We start from the raw sequence: 13,636 nt of genomic DNA, 5'->3' as shown, positions 1-13,636 counted from the left end.
TCCCTTTATTTTTTTGAGCAGTGTATATTCCTTGAGAAACATTTCAGATAGGCTCTTCAGAAGTAAAACTGACAGAATGAGATAATCAACAGGTTAAGGCCTGGTAGTTAAAATAGCCATCCCCGCTGGCTGAGTGGTTAAGGCATTGGACTTGAAATCCAATGGGGTCTCACCGACAGGTTTGAACCCTGCTCACAGAGCTTTGCCAAACCAGTAATTTGAACATATCCTTGGTGACTTGATATGGATAATCTCTTTAATGGACTTCTCCAGTGATTCAAGTGCTCAGAAAATATCTGCCTTGACAAACAGTTCAAATAGGCTCTTCAGTACAGATACTGTTGTTTGTGTTAGATATGCGATAGAAAACCTGAGAGCCAAGTGGTTAAGTCCTCGGACTTGAAACCCAATTTAGTCTCCCTGCTCTTTTTAAAATCTTATTCTCAGTGAATAGTCCACTTGTACTTTCTCTGCACATAGTTTTTTGACTTGCACATTAAACTTCCAACCTTCACAGCTTTGGAGAGGACCGAGGTTACTTGGCGCAATAAGATCAATATGTCGTGCCATCAAGTTGACCATTTTGCACCAATGATGTCTGTTTCCAAATCCCAATCCCTTTACTTGCATTCCAACAGCTGCAATGGCCGAGTTCTTTAGACGTTGGACCTGAATTTCAATGGGGTCTCCCCACCCATATTCTTACCTTGCTCGAAGCGTATAGCCCACTTCTGCTTTCTCCTCATCACTTTCCTGAGATTCCTACTGCTGCGATGGCCAAGTGGTTTAAGCATTGGAATCAAAATCCAATATGTTCTCCCTGTACAGTTTTCAACTCTACTTACAGGGCGATGATAAAGTAAACCTTTAATAATTGGATCTGTCTCCTCTGAATTTAAATTTTCCTTAATTCATGAGCTTGTCTAACATTTGAGGTGCTCAGAAAATAGCTTATTTTACTTGAAAAATATTTCAACTAGGCAGTTGAATTTGGATACTTTTGTCCTTGTGTGAGCTAACTCAGCAAGCTGTGATTGCAGAGTGGTTAAACTGTTGACCTCGAAATCCATTGGGTTCGCCCAGTGCAGGTTTGAACCCTGCATGCAGCGCTTTGACAATCCAGTCTTTATTTGTAACATATCATTGGGGACTTGATATGGATAATGTGTGGACATGTCCTTTGATTCAAGTGCCCAGAATTGATCTTACATGACAAACATTTAAAGTAGGCTCTTCAATAGCGATAATATGGTCATTTTAGAGGTAAAATGGACAGAACGAGATAGCAGACTGGTTAAGGCATCGTAGGTAACAGGAGAAGCTGTGATGGCCGAGAGGTTAAGGCGTTGGATTCGAAATCAATGGGGTTTCCCCGCGCAGGTTCGAACCCTGCTCACAGCGCTTTGACAAACCAGTCTTTATTTGCAACATGTCATTGGGGACTTGATATGGATAAGGTCCCCTGTCTCGGGTAGGGGGCAGCATTTGGAATTTTGGATGAAAAGCATGCCCAAATGTAACGGCCTGCTACTCGGGCCCAGAAGATAGAATATGCATATAACTGGTAGATTTGGATAGAAAACACTCTAAAGTTTCCAAAACTGTTAAAATAGAATCTGTGACTATAACAGAACTGATTTACCAGGCGAAAACCTGAGAAAAATCCATTCAGGAAGTAGTTTTTTTTGTTGGTTTTGTAGTTTTCTATTCAATGCCATTACAGTATCCATTGACATAGGACTCCATTTGCAGTTCCTATGCCTTCCACTAGATATCAACAGTCTTTAGAAATAGTTTCAGGCTTGTATTCTTATAAATGAGGGAGTAAGAGCAGTCTGAATGAGTGGACCCAAACGTGACGCAGAGTTTTTTCCTGGCGCATGTGCATTTCTTGTTACCTTTTATATTGATGACGTTATTGTCCGGTTGAAATATTATAGATCATTTAGGCTACAAAACAACCTTAGGATTGAATATAAACATTGTTTTACATGTTTCTATGAACTTTACGGATACAATTAGGATTTTTGTCTGATTGTTTTGACTGAGTTTGAGCCTGTGGATTACTGAAGAAAGCTCGCTAACAAAACGGAGGTTTTGGATATAAAGAGACTTCATCTAACAAAAGGAACATTTATTGAGGAAATGAATGTCTTCTGATTAACACCATATGAAGATCATCAAAGGTAAGGGATTAATTTTATCTCTATTTCTGAGTTTTGTGACGCTTCTGCTTGGCTGGTTACTGTTTGTAATAATTTGTCAACTGGGCTATGTTCTGGGCTAGGTATGTTGGTAGTTAAGATAGCAAGCTGTGATGGCCGAGTGGTTAAGGCGTTGGACTTGAAATCCAATGGGGTCTCCCCGCGCAGGTTCGAACCCTGCTCACAGCGCTATGACAAACCAGTTTTTATTTTTAACATATCCTTGGTGACTTGATATGGATAATGTGCTTAATGCATGGACTTGTCCTTTGATTCAAGTGCTCAGAATATACACTGCTCAAAAAAATAAAGGGAACACTAAAATAACACATCCTAGATCTGAATGAATGAAATATTCTTATTAAATCCTATTTTCTTTACATAGTTGAATGTGCTGACAACAAAATCACACAAAAATTATCAATGGAAATCAAATTTGCTGGAGGATGTTGCAGGCAGCAGAACGTTCTCCACGGCGTCTCCAGACTCTGTCACGTCTGTCACATGTGCTCACTGTGTACCTGCTTTCATCTGTGAAGAGCACAGGGCGCCAGTGGCGAATTTGCCAATCTTGGTGTTCTCTGGAAAATGCCAAACGTCCTGCACGGTGTTGGGCTGTAAGCACAAACCCCACCTGTGGACGTCGGGCCCTCATACCACCCTCATGGAGTCTGTTTCTGACCGTTTGAGCAGACACATGCACATTTTTGGCCTGCTGGAGGTCATTTTTCAGGGCTCTGGCAGTGCTCCTCCTGCTCCTCCTTGCACAAAGGCGGAGGTAGTGGTCCTGCTGCTGGGTTGTTGCCCTCCTACGGCCTCCTCCACGTCTCCTGATGTACTGGCCTGTCTCCTGATAGCGCCTCCATGCTCTGGACACTATGCTGACAAACACAGCAAACCTTCTTGACACAGCTCGCATTGATATGCCATCCTGGATGAGCTGCACTACCTGAGCCACTTGTGTGGGTTGTAGACTCCGTCTCATGCTACCACTAGAGTGAAAGCACCGCCAGCATTCAAAAGTGACCAAAACATCAGCCAGGAAGCATAGGAACTGAAAAGTGGTCTGTGGTCACCACCTGCAGAACCACTCCTTTATTGGGGGTGTCTTGCTAATTGCCTATAATTTCCACCTGTTGTCTATTCCATTTGCACAACAGCATGTGAAATTGATTGTCAATCAGTGTTGCTTCCTAAGTGGACAGTTTGATTTCACAGAAGTGGGATTGACTTGGAGTTACATTGTGTTTAAGTGTTCCCTTTATTTTTTTGAGCAGTGTATATTCCTTGAGAAACATTTCAGATAGGCTCTTCAGAAGTAAAACTGACAGAATGAGATAATCAACAGGTTAATGGTAGTTAAAATAGCCATCCCCGCTGGCTGAGTGGTTAAGGCATTGGACTTGAAATCTAATGGGGTCTCACCGACAGGTTTGAACCCTGCTCACAGAGCTTTGCCAAACCAGTAATTTGAACATATCCTTGGTGACTTGATATGGATAATCTCTTTAATGGACTTCTCCAGTGATTCAAGTGCTCAGAAAATATCTGCCTTGACAAACAGTTCAAATAGGCTCTTCAGTACAGATACTGTTGTTTGTGTTAGATATGCGATAGAAAACCTGAGAGCCAAGTGGTTAAGTCCTCGGACTTGAAACCCAATTTAGTCTCCCTGCTCTTTTTAAAATCTTATTCTCAGTGAATAGTCCACTTGTACTTTCTCTGCACATAGTTTTTTGACTTGCACATTAAACTTCCAACCTTCACAGCTTTGGAGAGGACCGAGGTTACTTGGCGCAATAAGATCAATATGTCGTGCCATCAAGTTGACCATTTTGCACCAATGATGTCTGTTTCCAAATCCCAATCCCTTTACTTGCATTCCAACAGCTGCAATGGCCGAGTTCTTTAGACGTTGGACCTGAATTTCAATGGGGTCTCCCCACCCATATTCTTACCTTGCTCGAAGCGTATAGCCCACTTCTGCTTTCTCCTCATCACTTTCCTGAGATTCCTACTGCTGCGATGGCCAAGTGGTTTAAGCATTGGAATCAAAATCCAATATGTTCTCCCTGTACAGTTTTCAACTCTACTTACAGGGCGATGATAAAGTAAACCTTTAATAATTGGATCTGTCTCCTCTGAATTTAAATTTTCCTTAATTCATGAGCTTGTCTAACATTTGAGGTGCTCAGAAAATAGCTTATTTTACTTGAAAAATATTTCAACTAGGCAGTTGAATTTGGATACTTTTGTCCTTGTGTGAGCTAACTCAGCAAGCTGTGATTGCAGAGTGGTTAAACTGTTGACCTCGAAATCCATTGGGTTCGCCCAGTGCAGGTTTGAACCCTGCATGCAGCGCTTTGACAATCCAGTCTTTATTTGTAACATATCATTGGGGACTTGATATGGATAATGTGTGGACATGTCCTTTGATTCAAGTGCCCAGAATTGATCTTACATGACAAACATTTAAAGTAGGCTCTTCAATAGCGATAATATGGTCATTTTAGAGGTAAAATGGACAGAACGAGATAGCAGACTGGTTAAGGCATCGTAGGTAACAGGAGAAGCTGTGATGGCCGAGAGGTTAAGGCGTTGGATTCGAAATCCAATGGGGTTTCCCCGCGCAGGTTCGAACCCTGCTCACAGCGCTTTGACAAACCAGTCTTTATTTGCAACATGTCATTGGGGACTTGATATGGATAAGGTCCCCTGTCTCGGGTAGGGGGCAGCATTTGGAATTTTGGATGAAAAGCATGCCCAAATGTAACGGCCTGCTACTCGGGCCCAGAAGATAGAATATGCATATAACTGGTAGATTTGGATAGAAAACACTCTAAAGTTTCCAAAACTGTTAAAATAGAATCTGTGACTATAACAGAACTGATTTACCAGGCGAAAACCTGAGAAAATCCATTCAGGAAGTAGTTTTTTTGTTGGTTTTGTAGTTTTCTATTCAATGCCATTACAGTATCCATTGACATAGGACTCCATTTGCAGTTCCTATGCCTTCCACTAGATATCAACAGTCTTTAGAAATAGTTTCAGGCTTGTATTCTTATAAATGAGGGAGTAAGAGCAGTCTGAATGAGTGGACCCAAACGTGACGCAGAGTTTTTTCCTGGCGCATGTGCATTTCTTGTTACCTTTTATATTGATGACGTTATTGTCCGGTTGAAATATTATAGATCATTTAGGCTACAAAACAACCTTAGGATTGAATATAAACATTGTTTTACATGTTTCTATGAACTTTACGGATACAATTAGGATTTTTGTCTGATTGTTTTGACTGAGTTTGAGCCTGTGGATTACTGAAGAAAGCTCGCTAACAAAACGGAGGTTTTTGGATATAAAGAGACTTCATCTAACAAAAGGAACATTTATTGAGGAAATGAATGTCTTCTGATTAACACCATATGAAGATCATCAAAGGTAAGGGATTAATTTTATCTCTATTTCTGAGTTTTGTGACGCTTCTGCTTGGCTGGTTACTGTTTGTAATAATTTGTCAACTGGGCTATGTTCTGGGCTAGGTATGTTGGTAGTTAAGATAGCAAGCTGTGATGGCCGAGTGGTTAAGGCGTTGGACTTGAAATCCAATGGGGTCTCCCCGCGCAGGTTCGAACCCTGCTCACAGCGCTATGACAAACCAGTTTTTATTTTTAACATATCCTTGGTGACTTGATATGGATAATGTGCTTAATGCATGGACTTGTCCTTTGATTCAAGTGCTCAGAATATACACTGCTCAAAAAAATAAAGGGAACACTAAAATAACACATCCTAGATCTGAATGAATGAAATATTCTTATTAAATCCTATTTTCTTTACATAGTTGAATGTGCTGACAACAAAATCACACAAAAATTATCAATGGAAATCAAATTTGCTGGAGGATGTTGCAGGCAGCAGAACGTTCTCCACGGCGTCTCCAGACTCTGTCACGTCTGTCACATGTGCTCACTGTGTACCTGCTTTCATCTGTGAAGAGCACAGGGCGCCAGTGGCGAATTTGCCAATCTTGGTGTTCTCTGGAAAATGCCAAACGTCCTGCACGGTGTTGGGCTGTAAGCACAAACCCCACCTGTGGACGTCGGGCCCTCATACCACCCTCATGGAGTCTGTTTCTGACCGTTTGAGCAGACACATGCACATTTTTGGCCTGCTGGAGGTCATTTTTCAGGGCTCTGGCAGTGCTCCTCCTGCTCCTCCTTGCACAAAGGCGGAGGTAGTGGTCCTGCTGCTGGGTTGTTGCCCTCCTACGGCCTCCTCCACGTCTCCTGATGTACTGGCCTGTCTCCTGATAGCGCCTCCATGCTCTGGACACTATGCTGACAAACACAGCAAACCTTCTTGACACAGCTCGCATTGATATGCCATCCTGGATGAGCTGCACTACCTGAGCCACTTGTGTGGGTTGTAGACTCCGTCTCATGCTACCACTAGAGTGAAAGCACCGCCAGCATTCAAAAGTGACCAAAACATCAGCCAGGAAGCATAGGAACTGAAAAGTGGTCTGTGGTCACCACCTGCAGAACCACTCCTTTATTGGGGGTGTCTTGCTAATTGCCTATAATTTCCACCTGTTGTCTATTCCATTTGCACAACAGCATGTGAAATTGATTGTCAATCAGTGTTGCTTCCTAAGTGGACAGTTTGATTTCACAGAAGTGGGATTGACTTGGAGTTACATTGTGTTTAAGTGTTCCCTTTATTTTTTTGAGCAGTGTATATTCCTTGAGAAACATTTCAGATAGGCTCTTCAGAAGTAAAACTGACAGAATGAGATAATCAACAGGTTAAGGCCTGGTAGTTAAAATAGCCATCCCCGCTGGCTGAGTGGTTAAGGCATTGGACTTGAAATCCAATGGGGTCTCACCGACAGGTTTGAACCCTGCTCACAGAGCTTTGCCAAACCAGTAATTTGAACATATCCTTGGTGACTTGATATGGATAATCTCTTTAATGGACTTCTCCAGTGATTCAAGTGCTCAGAAAATATCTGCCTTGACAAACAGTTCAAATAGGCTCTTCAGTACAGATACTGTTGTTTGTGTTAGATATGCGATAGAAAACCTGAGAGCCAAGTGGTTAAGTCCTCGGACTTGAAACCCAATTTAGTCTCCCTGCTCTTTTTAAAATCTTATTCTCAGTGAATAGTCCACTTGTACTTTCTCTGCACATAGTTTTTGACTTGCACATTAAACTTCCAACCTTCACAGCTTTGGAGAGGACCGAGGTTACTTGGCGCAATAAGATCAATATGTCGTGCCATCAAGTTGACCATTTTGCACCAATGATGTCTGTTTCCAAATCCCAATCCCTTTACTTGCATTCCAACAGCTGCAATGGCCGAGTTCTTTAGACGTTGGACCTGAATTTCAATGGGGTCTCCCCACCCATATTCTTACCTTGCTCGAAGCGTATAGCCCACTTCTGCTTTCTCCTCATCACTTTCCTGAGATTCCTACTGCTGCGATGGCCAAGTGGTTTAAGCATTGGAATCAAAATCAATATGTTCTCCCTGTACAGTTTTCAACTCTACTTACAGGGCGATGATAAAGTAAACCTTTAATAATTGGATCTGTCTCCTCTGAATTTAAATTTTCCTTAATTCATGAGCTTGTCTAACATTTGAGGTGCTCAGAAAATAGCTTATTTTACTTGAAAAATATTTCAACTAGGCAGTTGAATTTGGATACTTTTGTCCTTGTGTGAGCTAACTCAGCAAGCTGTGATTGCAGAGTGGTTAAACTGTTGACCTCGAAATCCATTGGGTTCGCCCAGTGCAGGTTTGAACCCTGCATGCAGCGCTTTGACAATCCAGTCTTTATTTGTAACATATCATTGGGGACTTGATATGGATAATGTGTGGACATGTCCTTTGATTCAAGTGCCCAGAATTGATCTTACATGACAAACATTTAAAGTAGGCTCTTCAATAGCGATAATATGGTCATTTTAGAGGTAAAATGGACAGAACGAGATAGCAGACTGGTTAAGGCATCGTAGGTAACAGGAGAAGCTGTGATGGCCGAGAGGTTAAGGCGTTGGATTCGAAATCCAATGGGGTTTCCCGCGCAGGTTCGAACCCTGCTCACAGCGCTTTGACAAACCAGTCTTTATTTGCAACATGTCATTGGGGACTTGATATGGATAAGGTCCCCTGTCTCGGTAGGGGGCAGCATTTGGAATTTTGGATGAAAAGCATGCCCAAATGTAACGGCCTGCTACTCGGGCCCAGAAGATAGAATATGCATATAACTGGTAGATTTGGATAGAAAACACTCTAAAGTTTCCAAAACTGTTAAAATAGAATCTGTGACTATAACAGAACTGATTTACCAGGCGAAAACCTGAGAAAAATCCATTCAGGAAGTAGTTTTTTTTGTTGGTTTTGTAGTTTTCTATTCAATGCCATTACAGTATCCATTGACATAGGACTCCATTTGCAGTTCCTATGCCTTCCACTAGATATCAACAGTCTTTAGAAATAGTTTCAGGCTTGTATTCTTATAAATGAGGGAGTAAGAGCAGTCTGAATGAGTGGACCCAAACGTGACGCAGAGTTTTTTCCTGGCGCATGTGCATTTCTTGTTACCTTTTATATTGATGACGTTATTGTCCGGTTGAAATATTATAGATCATTTAGGCTACAAAACAACCTTAGGATTGAATATAAACATTGTTTTACATGTTTCTATGAACTTTACGGATACAATTAGGATTTTTGTCTGATTGTTTTGACTGAGTTTGAGCCTGTGGATTACTGAAGAAAGCTCGCTAACAAAACGGAGGTTTTTGGATATAAAGAGACTTCATCTAACAAAAGGAACATTTATTGAGGAAATGAATGTCTTCTGATTAACACCATATGAAGATCATCAAAGGTAAGGGATTAATTTTATCTCTATTTCTGAGTTTTGTGACGCTTCTGCTTGGCTGGTTACTGTTTGTAATAATTTGTCAACTGGGCTATGTTCTGGGCTAGGTATGTTGGTAGTTAAGATAGCAAGCTGTGATGGCCGAGTGGTTAAGGCGTTGGACTTGAAATCCAATGGGGTCTCCCGCGCAGGTTCGAACCCTGCTCACAGCGCTATGACAAACCAGTTTTTATTTTTAACATATCCTTGGTGACTTGATATGGATAATGTGCTTAATGCATGGACTTGTCCTTTGATTCAAGTGCTCAGAATATACACTGCTCAAAAAATAAAGGGAACACTAAAATAACACATCCTAGATCTGAATGAATGAAATATTCTTATTAAATCCTATTTTCTTTACATAGTTGAATGTGCTGACAACAAAATCACACAAAAATTATCAATGGAAATCAAATTTGCTGGAGGATGTTGCAGGCAGCAGAACGTTCTCCACGGCGTCTCCAGACTCTGTCACGTCTGTCACATGTGCTCACTGTGTACCTGCTTTCATCTGTGAAGAGCACAGGGCGCCAGTGGCGAATTTGCCAATCTTGGTGTTCTCTGGAAAATGCCAAACGTCCTGCACGGTGTTGGGCTGTAAGCACAAACCCCACCTGTGGACGTCGGGCCCTCATACCACCCTCATGGAGTCTGTTTCTGACCGTTTGAGCAGACACATGCACATTTTTGGCCTGCTGGAGGTCATTTTTCAGGGCTCTGGCAGTGCTCCTCCTGCTCCTCCTTGCACAAAGGCGGAGGTAGTGGTCCTGCTGCTGGGTTGTTGCCCTCCTACGGCCTCCTCCACGTCTCCTGATGTACTGGCCTGTCTCCTGATAGCGCCTCCATGCTCTGGACACTATGCTGACAAACACAGCAAACCTTCTTGACACAGCTCGCATTGATATGCCATCCTGGATGAGCTGCACTACCTGAGCCACTTGTGTGGGTTGTAGACTCCGTCTCATGCTACCACTAGAGTGAAAGCACCGCCAGCATTCAAAAGTGACCAAAACATCAGCCAGGAAGCATAGGAACTGAAAAGTGGTCTGTGGTCACCACCTGCAGAACCACTCCTTTATTGGGGGTGTCTTGCTAATTGCCTATAATTTCCACCTGTTGTCTATTCCATTTGCACAACAGCATGTGAAATTGATTGTCAATCAGTGTTGCTTCCTAAGTGGACAGTTTGATTTCACAGAAGTGGGATTGACTTGGAGTTACATTGTGTTTAAGTGTTCCCTTTATTTTTTTGAGCAGTGTATATTCCTTGAGAAACATTTCAGATAGGCTCTTCAGAAGTAAAACTGACAGAATGAGATAATCAACAGGTTAAGGCCTGGTAGTTAAAATAGCCATCCCCGCTGGCTGAGTGGTTAAGGCATTGGACTTGAAATCCAATGGGGTCTCACCGACAGGTTTGAACCCTGCTCACAGAGCTTTGCCAAACCAGTAATTTGAACATATCCTTGGTGACTTGATATGGATAATCTCTTTAATGGACTTCTCCAGTGATTCAAGTGCTCAGAAAATATCTGCCTTGACAAACAGTTCAAATAGGCTCTTCAGTACAGATACTGTTGTTTGTGTTAGATATGCGATAGAAAACCTGAGAGCCAAGTGGTTAAGTCCTCGGACTTGAAACCCAATTTAGTCTCCCTGCTCTTTTTAAAATCTTATTCTCAGTGAATAGTCCACTTGTACTTTCTCTGCACATAGTTTTTTGACTTGCACATTAAACTTCCAACCTTCACAGCTTTGGAGAGGACCGAGGTTACTTGGCGCAATAAGATCAATATGTCGTGCCATCAAGTTGACCATTTTGCACCAATGATGTCTGTTTCCAAATCCCAATCCCTTTACTTGCATTCCAACAGCTGCAATGGCCGAGTTCTTTAGACGTTGGACCTGAATTTCAATGGGGTCTCCCCACCCATATTCTTACCTTGCTCGAAGCGTATAGCCCACTTCTGCTTTCTCCTCATCACTTTCCTGAGATTCCTACTGCTGCGATGGCCAAGTGGTTTAAGCATTGGAATCAAAATCAATATGTTCTCCCTGTACAGTTTTCAACTCTACTTACAGGGCGATGATAAAGTAAACCTTTAATAATTGGATCTGTCTCCTCTGAATTTAAATTTTCCTTAATTCATGAGCTTGTCTAACATTTGAGGTGCTCAGAAAATAGCTTATTTTACTTGAAAAATATTTCAACTAGGCAGTTGAATTTGGATACTTTTGTCCTTGTGTGAGCTAACTCAGCAAGCTGTGATTGCAGAGTGGTTAAACTGTTGACCTCGAAATCCATTAGGTTCGCCCAGTGCAGGTTTGAACCCTGCATGCAGCGCTTTGACAATCCAGTCTTTATTTGTAACATATCATTGGGGACTTGATATGGATAATGTGTGGACATGTCCTTTGATTCAAGTGCCCAGAATTGATCTTACATGACAAACATTTAAAGTAGGCTCTTCAATAGCGATAATATGGTCATTTTAGAGGTAAAATGGACAGAACGAGATAGCAGACTGGTTAAGGCATCGTAGGTAACAGGAGAAGCTGTGATGGCCGAGAGGTTAAGGCGTTGGATTCGAAATGCAATGGGGTTTCCCCGCGCAGGTTCGAACCCTGCTCACAGCGCTTTGACAAACCAGTCTTTATTTGCAACATGTCATTGGGGACTTGATATGGATAAGGTCCCCTGTCTCGGGTAGGGGGCAGCATTTGGAATTTTGGATGAAAAGCATGCCCAAATGTAACGGCCTGCTACTCGGGCCCAGAAGATAGAATATGCATATAACTGGTAGATTTGGATAGCAAACACTCTAAAGTTTCCAAAACTGTTAAAATAGAATCTGTGACTATAACAGAACTGATTTACCAGGCGAAAACCTGAGAAAAATCCATTCAGGAAGTAGTTTTTTTGTTGGTTTTGTAGTTTTCTATTCAATGCCATTACAGTATCCATTGACATAGGACTCCATTTGCAGTTCCTATGCCTTCCACTAGATATCAACAGTCTTTAGAAATAGTTTCAGGCTTGTATTCTTATAAATGAGGGAGTAAGAGCAGTCTGAATGAGTGGACCCAAACGTGACGCAGAGTTTTTTCCTGGCGCATGTGCATTTCTTGTTACCTTTTATATTGATGACGTTATTGTCCGGTTGAAATATTATAGATCATTTAGGCTACAAAACAACCTTAGGATTGAATATAAACATTGTTTTACATGTTTCTATGAACTTTACGGATACAATTAGGATTTTTGTCTGATTGTTTTGACTGAGTTTGAGCCTGTGGATTACTGAAGAAAGCTCGCTAACAAAACGGAGGTTTTTGGATATAAAGAGACTTCATCTAACAAAAGGAACATTTATTGAGGAAATGAATGTCTTCTGATTAACACCATATGAAGATCATCAAAGGTAAGGGATTAATTTTATCTCTATTTCTGAGTTTTGTGACGCTTCTGCTTGGCTGGTTACTGTTTGTAATAATTTGTCAACTGGGCTATGTTCTGGGCTAGGTATGTTGGTAGTTAAGATAGCAAGCTGTGATGGCCGAGTGGTTAAGGCGTTGGACTTGAAATCCAATGGGGTCTCCCGCGCAGGTTCGAACCCTGCTCACAGCGCTATGACAAACCAGTTTTTATTTTTAACATATCCTTGGTGACTTGATATGGATAATGTGCTTAATGCATGGACTTGTCCTTTGATTCAAGTGCTCAGAATATACACTGCTCAAAAAAATAAAGGGAACACTAAAATAACACATCCTAGATCTGAATGAATGAAATATTCTTATTAAATCCTATTTTCTTTACATAGTTGAATGTGCTGACAACAAAATCACACAAAAATTATCAATGGAAATCAAATTTGCTGGAGGATGTTGCAGGCAGCAGAACGTTCTCCACGGCGTCTCCAGACTCTGTCACGTCTGTCACATGTGCTCACTGTGTACCTGCTTTCATCTGTGAAGAGCACAGGGCGCCAGTGGCGAATTTGCCAATCTTGGTGTTCTCTGGAAAATGCCAAACGTCCTGCACGGTGTTGGGCTGTAAGCACAAACCCCACCTGTGGACGTCGGGCCCTCATACCACCCTCATGGAGTCTGTTTCTGACCGTTTGAGCAGACACATGCACATTTTTGCCTGCTGGAGGTCATTTTTCAGGGCTCTGGCAGTGCTCCTCCTGCTCCTCCTTGCACAAAGGCGGAGGTAGTGGTCCTGCTGCTGGGTTGTTGCCCTCCTACGGCCTCCTCCACGTCTCCTGATGTACTGGCCTGTCTCCTGATAGCGCCTCCATGCTCTGGACACTATGCTGACAAACACAGCAAACCTTCTTGACACAGCTCGCATTGATATGCCATCCTGGATGAGCTGCACTACCTGAGCCACTTGTGTGGGTTGTAGACTCCGTCTCATGCTACCACTAGAGTGAAAGCACCGCCAGCATTCAAAAGTGACCAAAACATCAGCCAGGAAGCATAGGAACTGAAAAG

General features: G+C 42.1%; 8 non-coding genes across 8 annotated transcripts; all 8 read left to right on the top strand.

Annotated features, from left to right (window-relative positions):
- Positions 1-1,320: 1,320 nt before the first annotated feature.
- trnas-cga (transfer RNA serine (anticodon CGA)) lies at positions 1,321-1,401 on the top strand. Its single transcript has one exon. It is a non-coding gene; the product is annotated as a tRNA-Ser (tRNA).
- Positions 1,402-2,311: 910 nt separating this feature from the next.
- trnas-uga (transfer RNA serine (anticodon UGA)) lies at positions 2,312-2,393 on the top strand. The gene has a single exon. It is a non-coding gene; the product is annotated as a tRNA-Ser (tRNA).
- Positions 2,394-4,776: 2,383 nt separating this feature from the next.
- Positions 4,777-4,858, top strand: trnas-cga (transfer RNA serine (anticodon CGA)). Its single transcript has one exon. It is a non-coding gene; the product is annotated as a tRNA-Ser (tRNA).
- Positions 4,859-5,767: 909 nt separating this feature from the next.
- trnas-uga (transfer RNA serine (anticodon UGA)) lies at positions 5,768-5,849 on the top strand. The gene has a single exon. It is a non-coding gene; the product is annotated as a tRNA-Ser (tRNA).
- A 2,385-nt stretch (positions 5,850-8,234) lies between these two features.
- trnas-cga (transfer RNA serine (anticodon CGA)) lies at positions 8,235-8,315 on the top strand. Its single transcript has one exon. It is a non-coding gene; the product is annotated as a tRNA-Ser (tRNA).
- A 910-nt stretch (positions 8,316-9,225) lies between these two features.
- trnas-uga (transfer RNA serine (anticodon UGA)) lies at positions 9,226-9,306 on the top strand. The gene has a single exon. It is a non-coding gene; the product is annotated as a tRNA-Ser (tRNA).
- A 2,385-nt stretch (positions 9,307-11,691) lies between these two features.
- On the top strand, positions 11,692-11,773 carry trnas-cga (transfer RNA serine (anticodon CGA)). The gene has a single exon. It is a non-coding gene; the product is annotated as a tRNA-Ser (tRNA).
- Positions 11,774-12,683: 910 nt separating this feature from the next.
- trnas-uga (transfer RNA serine (anticodon UGA)) lies at positions 12,684-12,764 on the top strand. The gene has a single exon. It is a non-coding gene; the product is annotated as a tRNA-Ser (tRNA).
- The last annotated feature ends 872 nt before the right edge of the window (positions 12,765-13,636 follow it).

Source organism: Oncorhynchus nerka, linkage group LG20, assembly GCF_034236695.1.
Source record: "Oncorhynchus nerka isolate Pitt River linkage group LG20, Oner_Uvic_2.0, whole genome shotgun sequence".
Lineage (NCBI taxonomy): Eukaryota > Metazoa > Chordata > Actinopteri > Salmoniformes > Salmonidae > Oncorhynchus > Oncorhynchus nerka.
This window is presented reverse-complemented; position numbering and strand designations above follow the sequence as displayed.